The following is an 18,192-nucleotide window of genomic DNA, read 5'->3' on the forward strand; positions in this document are numbered from 1 at the left end:
ACGGATACATTAGTCGTATGTCTCACATTGATTTATGTTGTTATTTTGTGCAGTGTTTGTTGTTTGTTAGCACTGGCAGCTCTAAGCAAATGCCACTGCTCTCGGTCATGAAGTGAAAGCTGTCGGCCACTGTGTTACCCATGGTGAGAGGCTATACTTGGAATTTGATATTCTCGGCACACTCTTGACACTGCGGATCTCTGAATATTGAATCGCTGGCCAGTGTGGCCGAGCAGTTCTAGGCACTTCAGTCTGGAAGCACGCGACTGCTAATGTCGCAGGTTCGAATCCTGCCTCGGGCATGGATGTGTGCGGTGTCCTTAGGTTAGTTAGTTTAAAATAGTTCTAAGTTCTAGAGGACTGGTGACCGCAGATGTTAAGTCTCATAGTGCTCAGAGCCATTTGAACGATTTGAATATTGAATTCCCTAACAATATCCAGAATGGAATATCGATGCGTCTGGCAATGACAACCATTCCACATTCAAAGACTGTTAATTCCCGTCTGTGGCCGCAATCACATCGAAAACCTTTTCACATGAATCACCTGAATACAAATGACATCTCCGACAATGCACTGCCCTTTTATACCTCGTGTACACAATATTACTGCTATCTGTATATGTGCATATTTGTGTCTCAAGACTTTTGTCACCTTAGTGTATATACAGTGCAAGCTGAGACATAGACAGACAATTTACATGCAAAAGAGTTTTCTTTTGTACACACTTGGTACCCTGAATTATATGAATCACTCAAAGAAAATAAATAAATAAATATGTGTACTCACTTGTGTCATTTGGTTCTTTGGAGTTTTTCATAACACAAGATCCACATGTAAACTTGCAGACAACAGATTTGTTTTTGTTATTGCATATTTTTAGTGGCAATGTGTCACCATTTCTCAGATCCTGTATTTGTCATTCTCAGCTACTGTATTTGTTAGTAGCCCAGCCAATCCTTGTCTGTAATAATAAATCTCTGGATAAATTCATGTTTCTTACAGGAAAAGTGATGTAAAGAGTAAGTAATATAAAAATTTTATGCCTTCATCGCAAGATCTTTTTATTAATAAAAATAACTGATTTCAATGTCTCACGTACCATTTACAGATATAAAACACTTGACTGTGAATAGCATGTGAATGTGAACTACAGCATCATAAACAGCAGATGAAGCACAGTCTACTGCTTAAAGAACTGCAGTTCACATTGGCATGCTATATGTAATCAAGCATTTTATATTTGACAACAGTACATAAGGCATTGAACCCAGTAATATGTTAATAAAAATAATTTGCAACCGAGACAGAAAAATTTTATATTATGAACCGTGTTATGGTGCTACATCTCGGTAATGATCTCACTATTTTGATCTAACAACATGTTCTTTTGCCTTGCAATGTGCTTTTTTGGCTGCAGTCTTCAGTTGAGATTGTTGTTGTGGTCTTCAGTCCTGAGACTGGTTTGATGCAGCTCTCCATCTACTCTATCCTGTGCAAGATTCTTCATCTCCCAGTACCTACTGCAACCTACATCCTTCTGAATCTGCTTAGTGTATTCATCTCTTGGTCTCCCTCTATGATTTTTACCCTCCACGCTGCCCTCCAATACTAAATTGGTGATCCTTAGATGCCTCAGAACATGTCCTACCAACCGATCCCTTCTTCTAGTCAAGTTGTGTCACAAACTTCTCTTCTCCCCAATCCTATTCGATACCTCCTCATTGGTTATGTGATATACCCATCTAATCTTCAGCATTCTTCTGTAGCACCACATTTCGAAAGCTTCTGTTCTCTTCTTGGCTAAACTATTTATCGTCCATGTTTCACTTCCATACATGGCTACACTCCATACAAATACTTTCAGAAATGACTTCCTGACACTTAAATCTATACTCGATGTTAACCAATTTCTCTTCTTCAGAAACACTTTCCTTGCCATTGCCAGTCTACATTTTATATCCTCTCTACTTCGACCATCATCAGTTATTTTGCTCCCCAAATAGCAAAACTCCTTTACTACTTAAAGTGTCTCATTTCCTAATTTAATTCGCGCAGCATCACCCGATCTAATTAGACTACATTCCATTATCCTCGTTTTGCTTTTGTTGATGTTCATCTTATATCCTCCTTTCAAGACACTTTCCATTCCATTCAACTGCTCTTCCAAGTCCTTCGCTGTCTCTGACAGAATTACAATGTCATCGGCGAACCTCAAAGTTTTTATTTCTTCTCCATGGATTTTAATACTGCTTGCTCAATATACAGATTGAATAACATCGGGGAGAGGCTACAAATCCTTCTCACTCCCTTCCTCACTCCCTTCCTCACCACTGCTTCCCTTTCATATCCCTCAACTCTCATAACTGCCATCTGGTTTCTGTACAAATTGTAAATAGCCTTTCGCTCCCTGTATTTTACCCCTGCCACCTTCAGAATTTGAAAGAGAGTATTCCAGTCAACATTTCTACGGAATCCAAACTGATCTTCCCCAAGGTAGGGTTCTACTAGTTTTTCCATTCATCTGTAAAGAATTCACGTTAGTATTTTGCAGCCGTGACTTAATAAAACAGATAGTTTCTTCAGTTGTGGTATTCATTGCAAATGCTGAAGCTTCTTACCATTTTGATGATTTCATTCAAATACCTTAAATAATCTTCTGCTGATCATTTCTTCAGTTTTAATTTCATTGCAGATATAAGGCTTCCATTTATTTTGTATTTTTACACATAACATTTCGAAATTTTCAGAGATGTATTGCATTAATAAGAATGGCCTATTGTAATAACACTGAAGTGTGATTGCAGACAACTGAAACATACTGAGGAAAGACGCACGAGGTGGTGGTTGGTGGGGGGAGAGGGGGGAGATAAATTAAATATCCCATTTTTCTACGAAGTTCCTGTTAGATATTATACGATGGGAAGGCAGTAATTACATTGTGAATCACTCTCTCCATGACCGTGCAAAATGTACATGTACTCCGAAAGCTACCATATGGTCTGTGGCAGAGGTAAAATCTTTTGCATAGGCATACCATGCATGACATTTGTAATATATAATTGCCTTGTTTCTGTTACTGGCATCTTTTAATGATTTATAAATGTTGATATTATTAATGTAAAACTTATGCAAGTATGTCAGTTATTATGAAACAGGTTTCTTCATTAATCTATTCCCAGTGGGCTTGTTATAGTAATCAAACATTTTACAAATATACTTTATTTTCTATTATTGAGCCTTTTGACGAAGTTCTATCTTGGTTGTATTGATAGTGAGAGGATGTGTGCAAAAAGACTGCTTCAGTTTAGCTTTATTTATACTTTGTAGCACAGATGTTTACTAGTTTTTAAACTAATTTACAACGGAAATAAATTCGTGTTTTTTCTAAGTTGTTGATATCATTGTTGTGGACTTACGTATGCAGCTCTCCATACCAGTCCATACTGTGCAAACCTCTTCATCTCTGCATAAACAAGGCAGTCTACATCTGTTTGAACATGCTTACTGTAGACAAGCCTTGGTCTCCCTGTCTACTTTTGCCTCCCATACTTCCTTTAAAAGCCATCTCTAAATGTACAAATGCCACAAATATAGGTTTGTTTTTCTGTAGTTTATCTTCTGAGAAGCCGTATGGTCAGTAGTGCCTTGTAAGTTCCTACATTTCTCTGGAGGACAATCTGATCCTCACCAAAAGTCGTCTTCGCCCAGTCTTTTCATTCTTTTGTATATAATGTATATCAAGTATTTTGCAGACATGTCCTATTAAACTGATGGTGCGGAAATACTCTCTGTTGACTGGAGTAGGGATAATAACATTCATTTTAAAGTTTGAGAGTATTTTGTCCTGTATAGTATATCTTGCCTGCAAGGTGGAGTACTTTTGTAATCATTTGTTCACCTGAAGATCTTCATAATTCTTAGGGAATGTTTTCTACTCCAGTGCTCTGTCAAATTCTTCTCACAATGTTTCATCTTCCCTCTTATCTCCATCTACTTCCTCTTCTCCTCCATAATAATTTTTTCAAGTTTATTTCCTTTGTACATTCATTCTGTTTATTCCTTCCACCTTTCAGCCTTCCCATCTTTGCTTAGTACTGCCACCTGCACTTTTGAAATTCATATAAATGGTTCTCTTTTCACCAAAGATCTCTCTGATTTTTCTGTAGGTAACATCTATTTTTCTCATAGTCTTTTTCTGCTTCGCCATTTTACACTCTCTCAGTTTTAGACATCTGTATTTTCTTTTGCAACATTTTTATGTTGACTCTTTTCATAAGTTATATATATATATATATATATATAACATCCACACATGATGTGTGGATGGATATGGGTGTGTGTGCGAGTGTATACCTGTCCTTTTTTCCCCCTAAGGTAAGTCTTTCCGCTCCCGGGATTGGAATGACTCCTTATCCTCTCCCTTAAAACCCACATCTTTTCGTCTTTCCCTCTCCTTCCCCTCTTTCCTGATGAGGCAACAGTTTGTTGCGAAAGCTTGAATTTTGTGTGTATATTTGTGTTTGTTTGTGTGTCTATCGACCTGCCAGCGCTTTTGTTTGGTAAGTCTCATCATCTTTCTTTTTAGATATATATATATATATATATATATATAGACACACACACCTAAAAAACAAAGATGATGTGACTAACCGAACGAAAGCGCTGGCAGGTCGATAGACACACAAACAAACACAAACACACACACAAAATTCAAGCTTTCGCAACAAACTGATGCCTCATCAGGAAAGAGGGAAGGAGAGGGAAAGACGAAAGGATGTGGGTTTTAGGGGAGAGGGTAAGGAGTCATTCCAATCCTGGGAGCGGAAAGACTTACCTTAGGGGGAAAAAAGGACGGGTATACACTCGCACACACACACATATCCATCCACACATATACAGACACAAGCAGACATCTCACAAGCAGACATATTTAAAGACAAAGAGTTTGGGCAGAGATGTCAGTTGAGGCACAAGTGAAGAGGCAAAGATGATGTTGAATGACAGGTGAAGTATGAGTGGCGGCAACTTGAAATTAGTGGAGATTGAGGCCTGGTGGGTAACGGGAAGAGAGGATATATTGAAGAGCAAGTTCCCATCTCAGGAGTTCGGATAGGTTGGTGTTGATGGGAAGTATCCAGATAACCCGGACGGTGTAACACTGTGCCAAGATGTGCTGGCCGTGCACCAAGGCATGTTTAGCCACAGGGTGATCCTCATTACCAACAAACACTGTCTGCCTGTGTCCATTCATGCAAATGGACAGTTTGTTGCTGGTCATTCCCACATAGAATGCATCACAGTGTAGGCAGGTCAGTTGGTAAATCACGTGGGTGCTTTCACATGTGGCTCTGCCTTTGATCGTGTACACCTTCCGGGTTACAGGACTGGAGTAGGTGGTGGTGGGAGGGTGCATGGGACAGGTTTTACACCGGGGGCGGTTACAAGGATAGGAGCCAGAGGGTAGGGGGTAGGGAAGGTGGTTTGGGGATTTCATAGGGATGAACTAACAGGTTACGAAGGTTAGGTGGACGGCGGAAAGACACTCTTGGTGGAGTGGGGAGGATTTCATGAAGGATGGATCTCATTTCAGGGCAGGATTTGAGGAAGTCGTATCCCTGCTGGAGAGCCACATTCAGAGTCTGGTCCAGTCCCGGAAAGTATCCTGTCACAAGTGGGGCACTTTTGTGGTTCTTCTGTGGGGGATTCTGGGTTCGAGGGGATGAAGAGGTGGCTCTGGTTATTTGCTTCTGTACCAGGTCGGAAGGGTAGTTCCGAGATGCGAAAGCTGTTGTCAGGTTGTGGGTGTAATGGTTCAGGGATTCCGGACTGGAGCAGATTCGTTTGCCACGAAGACCTAGGCTGTAGGGAAGGGACCGTTTGATGTGGAATGGGTGGCAGCTGTCATAATGGAGGTACTGTTGCTTGTTGGTGGGTTTGATGTGGACGGACGTGTGAAGCTGGCCATTGGACAGGTGGAGGTCAACGTCAAGGAAAGTGGCATGGTATTTGGAGTAGGAACAGGTGAATCTGATGGAACCAAAGGAGTTGAGGTTGGAGAGGAAATTCTGGAGTTCTTCTTCACTGTGAGTCCAGATCATGAAGATGTCATCAATAAATCTGTACCAAACTTTGGGTTGGCAGGCCTGGGTAACCAAGAAGGCTTCCTCTAAGCGACCCATGAATAGGTTGGCGTACGAGGGGGCGATCCTGGTACACATGGCTGTTCCCTTTAATTGTTGGTATGTCTGGCCTTCAAAAATGAAGAAGTTGTGGGTCAGGATGAAGCTGGCTAAGGTGATGAGGAAAGAGGTTTTAGGTAGGGTGGCAGGTGATCGGCGTGAAAGGAAATGCTCCATTGCAGCGAGGCCCTGGACGTGCGGAATATTTGTGTATAAGGAAGTGGCATCAATGGTTACAAGGATGGTTTCCGGGGGTAACAGATTGGCTAAGGATTCCAAGGCGTTCGAGAAAGTGGTTGGTGTCTTTGATGAAGGATGGGAGACTGCATGTAATGGGTTGAAGGTGTTGATCTACGTAGGCAGAGATACGTTCTGTGGGGGCTTGGTAACCAGCTACAATGGGGTGGCCGGGATGATTGGGTTTGTGGATTTTAGGTAGAAGGTAGGCGTGCGGGGTGTCGGTGGGGTCAGGAGGTTGATGGAGTCAGGTGAAAGGTTTTGCAGGGGGCCTAAGGTTCTGAGGATTCCTTGAAGCTCCGCCTGGACATCGGGAATGGGGTTACCTTGGCAAACTTTGTATGTGGTGTTGTCTGAAAGCTGACGCAGTCCCTCAGCCACATACTCCCGACGATCAAGTACCACGGTCGTGGAACCCTTGTCCGCCGGAAGAATGACGATGGATCGGTCAGCCTTCAGATCACGGATAGCCTGGGCTTCAGCAGTGGTGATGTTGGGAGTAGGATTAAGGTTTTTTAAGAAGGATTGAGATGCAAGGCTGGAAGTCAGAAATTCCTGGAAGGTTTGGAGAGGGTGATTTTGAGGAAGAGGCGGTGGATCCCGCTGCGACGGAGGACGGAACTGTTCCAGGCAGGGTTCAATTTGGATGGTGTCTTGGGGAGTTGGATCATTAGGAGTAGGATTAGGATCGTTTTTCTTCGTGGCAAAGTGATATTTCCAGCAGAGAGTACGAGTGTAGGACAGTTAATCTTTGACGAGGGCTGTTTGGTGGAATCTGGGAGTGGGGCTGAAGGTGAGGCCTTTGGATAAGACAGAGGTTTCGGATTGGGAGAGAGGTTTGGAGGAAAGGTTAACTACTGAATTATGGTGTTGTGGTTCCAGATTGTGTTGATTGGAATTTTGAGGTTTTGGAGGGAGTGGAGCTGGAAGTGGGAGATTGAGTAGATGGGAGAGACTGAGTTTGTGTGCAATGAGAGGAGGTTGAGGTTTGCTGGAAAGGTTGTGAAGGGTGAGTGAGTTGCCTTTCCGGAGGTGGGAAACCAGGAGATTGGATAGTTTTTTGAGGTGGAGGGTGGCATGCTGTTCTAATTTACGGTTGGCCTGTACGAGGATGCTCTGAACAGCCGGTGTGGATGTGGGAGAGGAAAGATTAAGGACTTTTATTAAGGATAGGAGTTGACGGGTGTGTTCATTGGCTGAGTTGATGTGTAGGTGAAGGATTAGGTGGGTGAGGGCAATGGATTGTTCATTTTGGAACTGGTATAGGGACTGATGGAAAGAGGGGTTGCAGCCAGAGATGGGAACTTTAAGTGTGAGGCCTTTGGGGGTAATGCCAAATGTCAGACAAGCCCGAGAAAATAGAATATGGGAGCGTAATCTGGCTAGGGCGAAGGCATGTCTGACATTTGGCATTACCCCCAAAGGCCTCACACTTAAAGTTCCCATCTCTGGCTGCAACCCCTCTTTCCATCAGTCCCTATACCAGTTCCAAAACGAACAATCCATTGCCCTCACCCACCTAATCCTTCACCTACACATCAACTCAGCCAATGAACACACCCGTCAACTCCTATCCTTAATAAAAGTCCTTAATCTTTCCTCTCCCACATCCACACCGGCTGTTCAGAGCATCCTCGTACAGGCCAATCGTAAATTAGAACAGCATGCCACCCTCCACCTCAAAAAACTATCCAATCTCCTGGTTTCCCACCTCCGGAAAGGCAACTCACTCACCCTTCACAACCTTTCCAGCAAACCTCAACCTCCTCTCATTGCACACAAACCCAGTCTCTCCCATCTACTCAATCTCCCACTTCCAGCTCCACTCCCTCCAAAACCTCAAAATTCCAATCAACACAATCTGGAACCACAACACCATAATTCAGTAGTTAACCTTTCCTCCAAACCTCTCTCCCAATCCGAAACCTCTGTCCTATCCAAAGGCCTCACCTTCAGCCCCACTCCCAGATTCAACCAAACAGCCCTCGTCAAAGATTTACTGTCCTACACTCGTACTCTCTGCTGGAAATATCACTTTGCCACGAAGAAACACGATCTTAATCCTACTCCTAATGATCCAATTCCCCAAGACACCATCCAAATTGAACCCTGCCTGGAACAGTTCCGTCCTCCGTCGCAGCGGGATCCACCTCCTCTTCCTCAAAATCACCCTCTCCAAACCTTCCAGGAATTTCTGACTTCCAGCCTTGCATCTCAATCCTTCTTAAAAAACCTTAATCCTACTCCCAACATCACCACTGCTGAAGCCCAGGCTATCCGTGATCTGAAGGCTGACCGATCCATCGTCATTCTTCCGGCGGACAAGGGTTCCACGACCGTGGTACTTGATCGTCGGGAGTATGTGGCTGAGGGACTGCGTCAGCTTTCAGACAACACCACATACAAAGTTTGCCAAGGTAACCCCATTCCCGATGTCCAGGCGGAGCTTCAAGGAATCCTCAGAACCTTAGGCCCCCTGCAAAACCTTTCACCTGACTCCATCAACCTCCTGACCCCTTTCCTCATCACTTTTGAAGGCCAGACATACCAACAATTAAAGGGAACAGCCATGGGTACCAGGATGGCCCCCTCGTATGCCAACCTATTCATGGGTCGCTTAGAGGAAGCCTTCTTGGTTACCCAGGCCTGCCAACCCAAAGTTTGGTACAGATTTATTGATGACATCTTCATGATCTGGACTCACAGTGAAGAAGAACTCCAGAATTTCCTCTCCAACCTCAACTCCTTTGGTTCCATCAGATTCACCTGGTCCTTCTCCAAATACCATGCCACTTTCCTTGACGTTGACCTCCACCTGTCCAATGGCCAGCTTCACACGTCCGTCCACATCAAACCCACCAACAAGCAACAGTACCTCCATTATGACAGCTGCCACCCATTCCACATCAAACGGTCCCTTCCCTACAGCCTAGGTCTTCGCGGCAAACGAATCTGCTCCAGTCCGGAATCCCTGAACCATTACACCCACAACCTGACAACAGCTTTCGCATCTCGGAACTACCCTCCCGACCTGGTACAGAAGCAAATAACCAGAGACACCTCCTCATCCCCTCGAACCCAGAATCCCCCACAGAAGAACCACAGAAGTGCCTCACTTGTGACAGGATACTTTCCGGGACTGGACCAGACTCTGAATGTGGCTCTCCAGCAGGGATACGACTTCCTCAAATCCTGCCCTGAAATGAGATCCATCCTTCATGAAATCCTCCCCGCTGCACCCTATCCTTGTAACCGCCCCCGGTGTAAAACCTGCCCCATGCACCCTCCCACCACCACCTACTCCAGTCCTGTAACCCGGAAGGTGTACACGATCAAAGGCAGAGCCACATGTGAAAGCACCCACGTGATTTACCAACTGACCTGCCTACACTGTGATGCATTCTATGTGGGAATGACCAGCAACAAACTGTCCATTTGCATGAATGGACACAGGCAGACAGTGTTTGTTGGTAATGAGGATCACCCTGTGGCTAAACATGCCTTGGTGCACGGCCAGCACATCTTGGCACAGTGTTACACCGTCCGGGTTATCTGGATACTTCCCACCAACACCAACCTATCCGAACTCCGGAGATGGGAACTTGCTCTTCAATATATCCTCTCTTCCCATTACCCACCAGGCCTCAATCTCCGCTAATTTCAAGTTGCCGCCACTCATACCTCACCTGTCATTCAACATCATCTTTGTCTCTTCACTTCTGCCTCGACTGACATCTCTGCCCAAACTCTTTGTCTTTAAATATGTCTGCTTGTGAGATGTCTGCTTGTGTCTGTATATATGTGGATGGATATGTGTGTGTGCGAGTGTATACCCGTCCTTTTTTCCCCCTAAGGTAAGTCTTTCCGCTCCCGGGATTGGAATGACTCCTTACCCTCTCCCGTAAAACCCACATCCTTTCGTCTTTCCCTCTCCTTCCCTCTTTCCTGATGAGGGAACAGTTTGTTGCGAAAGCTTGAATTTTGTGTGTGTGTTTGTGTTTGTTTGTGTGTCTATCGACCTGCCAGCACTTTCGTTCGGTAAGTCACATCATCTTTGTTTTTAGGTATATTTTTCCCGCGTGGAATGTTTCCCTATATATATATATATATATATATAGGGTGATTCAAAAAGAATACCACAACTTTAAAAATGTGTATTTAATGAAAGAAACATAATATAACCTTCTGTTATACATCATTACAAAGAGTATTTAAAAAAGTTTTTTTTCACTCAAAAACAAGTTCAGACATGTTCAATATGGCCCCCTCCAGACACTCGAGCAATATCAACCCGATACTCCAACTCGTTCCACACTCTCTGTAGCATATCAGGCGTAACAGTTTGGATAGCTGCTGTTATTTCTCGTTTCAAATCATCAATGGTGGATGGGAGAGGTGGCCGAAACACCATATCCTTAACATACCCCCATAAGAAAAAATCGCAGGGGGTTAGATCAGGGCTTCTTGTAGGCCAGTGATGAAGTGCTCTGTCACGGGCTTGCCCTTTGCACAAACACCCATTCTCTGTAAACTGTTTATACCAACGTTTAATACACCACCTATCAGGAGGTTTAACACCATACTTCGTTCGAAATGCACGCTGAACAACTGTCGTCGATTCACTTCTGCCGTACTCAATAACACAAAAAGCTTTCTGTTGAGCGGTCGCCATCTTAGCATCAACTGACACTGACGCCTAGTCAACAGCGCCTCAAGCGAACAAATGTACAACTAAATGAAACTTTATAGCTCCCTTAATTCGCCGACAGATAGTGCTTAGCTCTGCCTTTTGTCGTTGCAGAGTTTTAAATTCCTAAAGTTGTGGTATTCTTTTTGAATCACCCTGTATAATAGAGGGAAACATTCCACGTGGGCAAAATATATCTAAAAACACAGATGATGTGACTTACAGAACAAAAGTGCTGGCAGGTCAATAGACACACAAACAAACACAAACATACACACAAAATTCAAGCTTTCGCAAATGAGATCCATCCTTCATGAAATCCTCCCCACTCCACCAAGAGTGTCTTTCCGCCGTCCACCTAACCTTCGTAACCTCTTAGTTCATCCCTATGAAATCCCCAAACCACCTTCCCTACCCTCTGGCTCCTACCCTTGTAACCGCCCCCGGTGTAAAACCTGTCCCATGCACCCTCCCACCACCACCTACTCCAGTCCTGTAACCCGGAAGGTGTACACGATCAAAGGCAGAGCCACGTGTGAAAGCACCCACGTGATCTACCAACTGACCTGCCTACACTGTGACGCATTCTATGTGGGAATGACCAGCAACAAACTGTCCATTCGCATGAATGGACACAGGCAGACAGTGTTTGTTGGTAATGAGGATCACCCTGTGGCTAAACATGCCTTGGTGCACGGCCAGCACATCTTGGCACAGTGTTACACCGTCCGGGTTATCTGGATACTTCCCACTAACACCAACCTATCCAAACTCCGGAGAAGGGAACTTGAAATGAGATCCATCCTTCATGAAATCCTCCCCACTCCACCAAGAGTGTCTTTCCGCCGTCCACCTAACCTTCGTAACCTCTTAGTTCATCCCTATGAAATCCCCAAACCACCTTCCCTACCCTCTGGCTCCTACCCTTGTAACCGCCCCCGGTGTAAAACCTGTCCCATGCACCCTCCCACCACCACCTACTCCAGTCCTGTAACCCGGAAGGTGTACACGATCAAAGGCAGAGCCACGTGTGAAAGCACCCATGTGATCTACCAACTGACCTGCCTACACTGTGACGCATTCTATGTGGGAATGACCAGCAACAAACTGTCCATTTGCATGAATGGACACAGGCAGACAGTGTTTGTTGGTAATGAGGATCACCCTGTGGCTAAACATGCCTTGGTGCACGGCCAGCACATCTTGGCACAGTGTTACACCGTCCGGGTTATCTGGATACTTCCCACCAACACCAACCTATCCGAACTCCGGAGATGGGAACTTGCTCTTCAATATATCCTCTCTTCCCGTTATCCACCAGGCCTCAATCTCCGCTAATTTCAAGTTGCCGCCACTCATACCGCACCTGTCATTCAACAACATCTTTGCCTGTGCACTTCTGCCTCGACTGACATCTCTGCCCAAACTCTTTGTCTTTAAATATGTCTGCTTGTGTCTGTATATGTGTGGATGGGTATGTGTGTGTGCGAGTGTATACCCGTCCTTTTTTCCCCCTAAGGTAAGTCTTTCCGCTCCCGGGATTGGAATGACTCCTTACCCTCTCCCTTAAAACCCACATCCTTTCGTCTTTCCCTCTCCTTCCCTCTTTCCTGATGAGGCAACAGTTTGTTGCGAAAGCTTGAATTTTGTGTGTATGTTTGTGTTTGTTTGTGTGTCTGTCGACCTGCCAGCACTTTCATTTGGTAAGTCACATCATCCTTGTTTTTAGATATATTTTTCCTACGTGGAATGTTTCCCTCTATTATAACCATATATATATATATATATATATATATATATATATATATATATATATATATAACAGGGGGAAACATTCCTATATATATATATATATATATATATATATATATATATATATATATATATATATATAACAGGGGGAAACATTCCACGTGGAAAAAATATATATCTAAAAAGAAAGATGATGAGACTTACCAAACAAAAGCGCTGGCAGGTCGATAGACACACAAACAAACACAAATATACACACAAAATTCAAGCTTTCGCAACAAACTGTTGCCTCATCAGGAAAGAGGGAAGGAGAGGGAAAGACGAAAGGATGTGGGTTTTAAGGGAGAGGGTAAGGAGTCATTCCAATCCCGGGAGCGGAAAGACTTACCTTAGGGGGAAAAAAGGACAGGTATACACTCGCACACACACACACATATCCATCCACACATACAGACACAAGCAGATGTGTCTATCGACCTGCCAGCGCAAGGATTTCTACTGGGCCTTGTCATTTTGCCTATTTGATCCTTCGCAGTCCTCACTATTTCATGTCTCAAAGCTACCTATCTCCTTCTGTTGTATTTGTTTTCTGTGTTTGAGTCACTTCATTGCCTAATGCTTCCTTTGAAACTCTCCACAATCATTAGTTCTTTCAGTTTAGGGATCCCAGCTCCTTCATTTCATACCTTTTTGCAATTTCTTCATTTTTAATCTGCAATTGATAACCAATAAGTTATGGTCAGTGTCTGCATCTGCTTCTAAATATATTTTGCAGTTTAAAATGTGAGTTTGACATCTTTGTCTTACCATTACGTCAGCTATCTGAGATCTTCTGTCATCTCCAGGTCTGCTCCACACATAAAACCTCCTTTCATGATTCTTAAGCCAAATGTTTTCCATGATTGAATTTTGCTCTGAGCAAAATTCTGCCAAGTGGCTTCCTCTTTCAATCTTTCTCACAGTCCCTTTCCCCTGGTAGTTTTCCTTTCTCTTCTTTTATTTTCTGTTGAATTCCTATCCCCCATCACAATTTAAATTGTCTTCTGTCTCAATAAATTGAATAATTTCTTTTATTTCACCATACATTCTTTCAGTCTCTTCATCACCTGAAGACCTAATAGGCTTATAAACTTGTACTGGTGTGTAAAGTGGCTTTGTGTCTGTCTTGGCTACAGTACTATGTCCACTAAGCTTTCCACAGTAGCTCAGCCACATACCATATTCACTATTAGACTTATTCCTATACTGTGTCATTAAATAGACACAATAAGGTACTAGCACAGATTTTTACCTAAGTAGTTTAAAACACATTATGTGATTGTCTTCTGCAATGACACATACATTCTGCTAACATTGTATTCTAATGAATGGCAAGTTAGCTCATTTTAAGTATGTCGGTGTTGCAACAACTAGGTGCAAGGATTACTCTGTGGCAGGTACACCTGAGGGACAAAAATCCTGTTATTGAGTGTAGTAAACAGTCTCTTTAAAGTAATTGCTTTACCTCTCTATATTTATCGTTATTTCATGCTATGGATTCTCTCAAAACATGCACCTTGTATGCTCATTCAGTGGTTAAGACACTGGACTTGTGTTGGAGGAGTGAAATTAAATCCTCACTCAGCCAATATAATTAAGGATTTCTGCATTTTCCTTTTATCATTCTCATTAAGGCCAGGAACATGCCTTCAGAATAACTAATGCCGTCATCAGTGCTCAGTATGAAACACAAGGCACAAGTCCAATTTATCTTGTGGATACTATGCGCAGGAGTGGTGGAGCTTACTCTCTGTGCATTACTCCTCATTGCTACAGCCCTACCAGAGCTTCCATCTTACACACCCCACATCTTTGCTATTGGGACAGAGAAAATACATTCCTTACATATAGTAAAAAATCCTTCAAGAACTGCGGGTATTTGCATGACAAGATAATCGGTAATGTAGTTAGATATTAAATAGATTGCTTCCAGATTTAGCAGCATTCATTCCTCTAGGCAGTAGAAGTTGAAGGAAACATTAGGAAAAATAAACAAGCCACACAATCCAGTCAGTTTTTGCCATTTAGTTCTCAGAAAGTAATACCAAAAAAACAAAGCTACATAATATTGAACCTGTCAATAGAAACAAACTTTCCAGTGATCTAGTAAACAAAATAAGTTGTCTGGACCTTTCTCAGAGACATAGGTATCAGAGTACATGACTACCTGTCTCATTTACCTAAAATAACACCAACAGGGAAAGAAAATCAAGTACATTGCACGTAAACTAAAGTTACTTAACTGCTGGCCAGTGAATTCGGTTAATGTTGCACTCTAGTGTTAGTGAATATTTCAGTGGTAGTGATACAAGTAATAAGCAAATGTCCAAGGTTTAAATGTCTTTTGAGTGCAGTCAATATACATTCAGTGTCTCCACCACAACACACTGTAGTAAGAAACTGCACAAAAAAAGAGTTGATAACTTATGATAATTGGGCATGTCCAGTAGGAGCAGTGTTTCATAAATGGGCAGACCAGACTATTTTCTGTGTAGTTATAAATCGTAAACATTCTTTGCATCTTGTACTGAAATACAACTGTAGAACTGTGTTAATATATGGACAACAAGACCTCTTTGATTTTGTTCATTCTTACATGAGCTGAAGATCAGTGCACTGAAACAAATTTTCTAAAGCAGTATGATGCTGTTCACAAACTAACTTGAAAAAATCACCAATGTAGATTTGAAGAATTAACACTGTTACGTACAAAACATTTTGAGCATTTATAAGAGCCATCATTAGCCCAGTCGGTAGCATAGCAGAGTAATAATTTTGAAGTTTATTGTTCATTTTTTTTTATTTTCAAAGAGGAAATGTTAATTAAAACTGATACATAATTTTTAATAAAAGTAATTTTGTACAATTTGTCATTGCATGAAAATAAATTAACATTTGATATAGAAATATGAAATGCCTTATTGTCAAACAGAAAAACTGTGTATACCAAGAGTACTGTCATGTTTTTTTTCCATCTTTTATCAAATTTTAATTTATTGTGAATACTTGTCTTTTTATGCAGCTAGGAACTAAAACTAAAAAGATGTTACTTATATTAAATAATTATAATTAATTATTTATTTATTAATTAACATTTCCATGTGAATATAAAAATAAAATTCAAATAAAAGTAAAGAAAAAAATTACTGCTACTGATAGTTAAATCAACAACTCATGATTATAAGGCTTCTATGCTTTCCATTCAGCTCTGTTAAATTCGTCAAAATGTTTCGCACTTAACAGTGCTCCAAAATCTTCAGATGTGATTTTTTTTTTCAAGTTTGTTTGAGAATTGAGCCATCTGCCGTAGATGTCTGGGTACTGACATTCAAGGAAAATCAAAAGAGAATTATTCTGTAAGGTCCCCTTGTGAGTACTATTGTTTATGTACAATTTTTTTTCAGGTAGTATTGTGCATGATATCCTGCAATATCACACGTTTAGCCTTCATGGTGCTGAGTGATGCGGTCAAAGAGTTGATAGTATTCCACATATATTTTGTCATCATTGCAGTCAAAGCTGATGTGAAACTCGTATAAAAAGGACTAGAAAACTGTAGCAGAAGACAGCAACACACATGAACAGTGTTCCACTACTGCGCCAGAAAATTTTTGTCTTTCATTGCTGTGTACACAAATGAGGTGCCATTCTGTCAAATATCACATCTTGTGGTCCACTGTTGGGTGTGCAGCTCATCCAATTCTCTTTGGCCTTCGTCTGTTAGGCACATATCATTGGTGTACAGTGTTGACACCTATGAACTTCAGTTTCACAATAAGGCAAACAACAATCATGGAAGCCATATTCACAACTTGGTTATGCAACACCCGTGGTGTAAGTGAAGCATAGTGATCTCGCATGCAATGTGTATCATTGGCAAGCAATTATAAGGAATTTTGACCAATAATTATCTGTCTTCTCAGTGCATTTTTCTTTGTTCAGTAATTCTAATGATTTAAATGCCATATCCTGCTTTGAATGTCATATAACTTACATGTTTTTGTGAGATTCAGGAAATTTCTAGTGCATATGTTTGGAGCTTCTGGTACACATGAGTCTTATACATGTGTGAAAAAAGTCCTGGAACTAAATCACAAAGTGGAACTTTTTTAAATATTTCTTGTGTATGCAGTTCTACAGTTACAAATTGTATGAAACCCATTGTAATGATATAGTGTAATTTGATGGATAAAAAAATCTACTCACCAACTGGAGGCAAGAGAACACACACATAAAAGAAGGTTATACTTAAGCTAGCTTTTGAAGCCAGTGGCTCCTCCTCCCAGCAGAGGGTTCGAAGGGGAAGGAAGAGGGGTGAAGAAAAAGGATGGAAGATGTGTATGAAAAGGTGTAAATTTTGGAAAAGTCACCCAGAACTTCAGATCAGGGGAGACTTACCAGATAGGATGAGAAGGAAAGATGGATTGTTGGAAACTGCACTGGATGAGATTTGAAAACTGAGAGCCTAAAGGTGGAAGACAGGGTAGTATACAACATAGAGATTCTGCAAAAACATCATGCATGAGTTAATTAAAGGGAAAAGCTGAGTGCATTGTATGTAACAGAGGTGGAAGGGGAATGGTGAAACATAGACAGATCCGAAAGTGAAAGATGTAGAAAACTTAAACAGAGTGAAAAAGGGAATAGTTACTAAGGAGAAATGCTGAGTTGGAGGAATTAACGTAAATTAAGGCCAGGTGGGTGGCAAGAACCAAGGATATGTTGCAGCACTAGAGAAACTGATATTTGGGAAGAACCCAGATGGTGCATGTGGTGAAACAGGCATGTTGTAAAGCATGCTCTGCAACAGGATATTGTGTGTTGCCAATGTACACCTATTGCCTATGCCCATTCATCCTAATTGATAACTTGGTGGAAGTCATGCCAATGTAAAAGGCCAAACAGTGTTTACATAACAGAATGTATATGATGTGTCGTTTCACAGGCGGCTCTCCCTTTGGTAGTATTATGTCTTTAACATATGTTGCAGGACACAAAACAAGTTGTCAAGTTCAAAGTTGGCCATAAATTAAGGAAAATATTGGCTCCCCACAAAATGCCAGATGCAACAGATCAGCAAATAACTGTGGGAGCATATCATATTTAGTAAATTAAAAGAGTATGAGTAGTAGAACAGTCGAATAATTAATTGTTCTATTAATCATACGCTTTGATTTCACCATTATTATGTTTTAAGGATACATGCTCATCTTTTATTTACCGACATAAGCCTGTTTTTACTAAATGTTACGTGCTTCCATGAGTATTTACTCATCTGTTACAAGATGGAGGTAT

The 18,192-nt window shown here is 41.9% G+C and overlaps 1 protein-coding gene and 1 long non-coding RNA gene across 2 annotated transcripts in view; one reads left to right on the forward strand and one right to left on the reverse strand.

Moving 5' to 3' along the window:
- The window catches only part of LOC126251306 (uncharacterized), a 39,406-nt gene extending 38,449 nt beyond the window's left edge, over positions 1-957 (reverse strand). Inside the window, exon 1 of the long non-coding RNA XR_007545718.1 lies at positions 790-957. This is a non-coding gene — a long non-coding RNA (uncharacterized LOC126251306). The remainder of the gene's footprint in view (positions 1-789) is intronic.
- Positions 1-18,192, forward strand: part of LOC126251305 (biorientation of chromosomes in cell division protein 1-like 1) — a 105,565-nt gene that overhangs the window by 70,767 nt on the left and 16,606 nt on the right. The window lies entirely within an intron of this gene.

The sequence above is a fragment of the Schistocerca nitens genome, chromosome 4 (assembly GCF_023898315.1).
Source record: "Schistocerca nitens isolate TAMUIC-IGC-003100 chromosome 4, iqSchNite1.1, whole genome shotgun sequence".
Taxonomy (NCBI): domain Eukaryota; kingdom Metazoa; phylum Arthropoda; class Insecta; order Orthoptera; family Acrididae; genus Schistocerca; species Schistocerca nitens.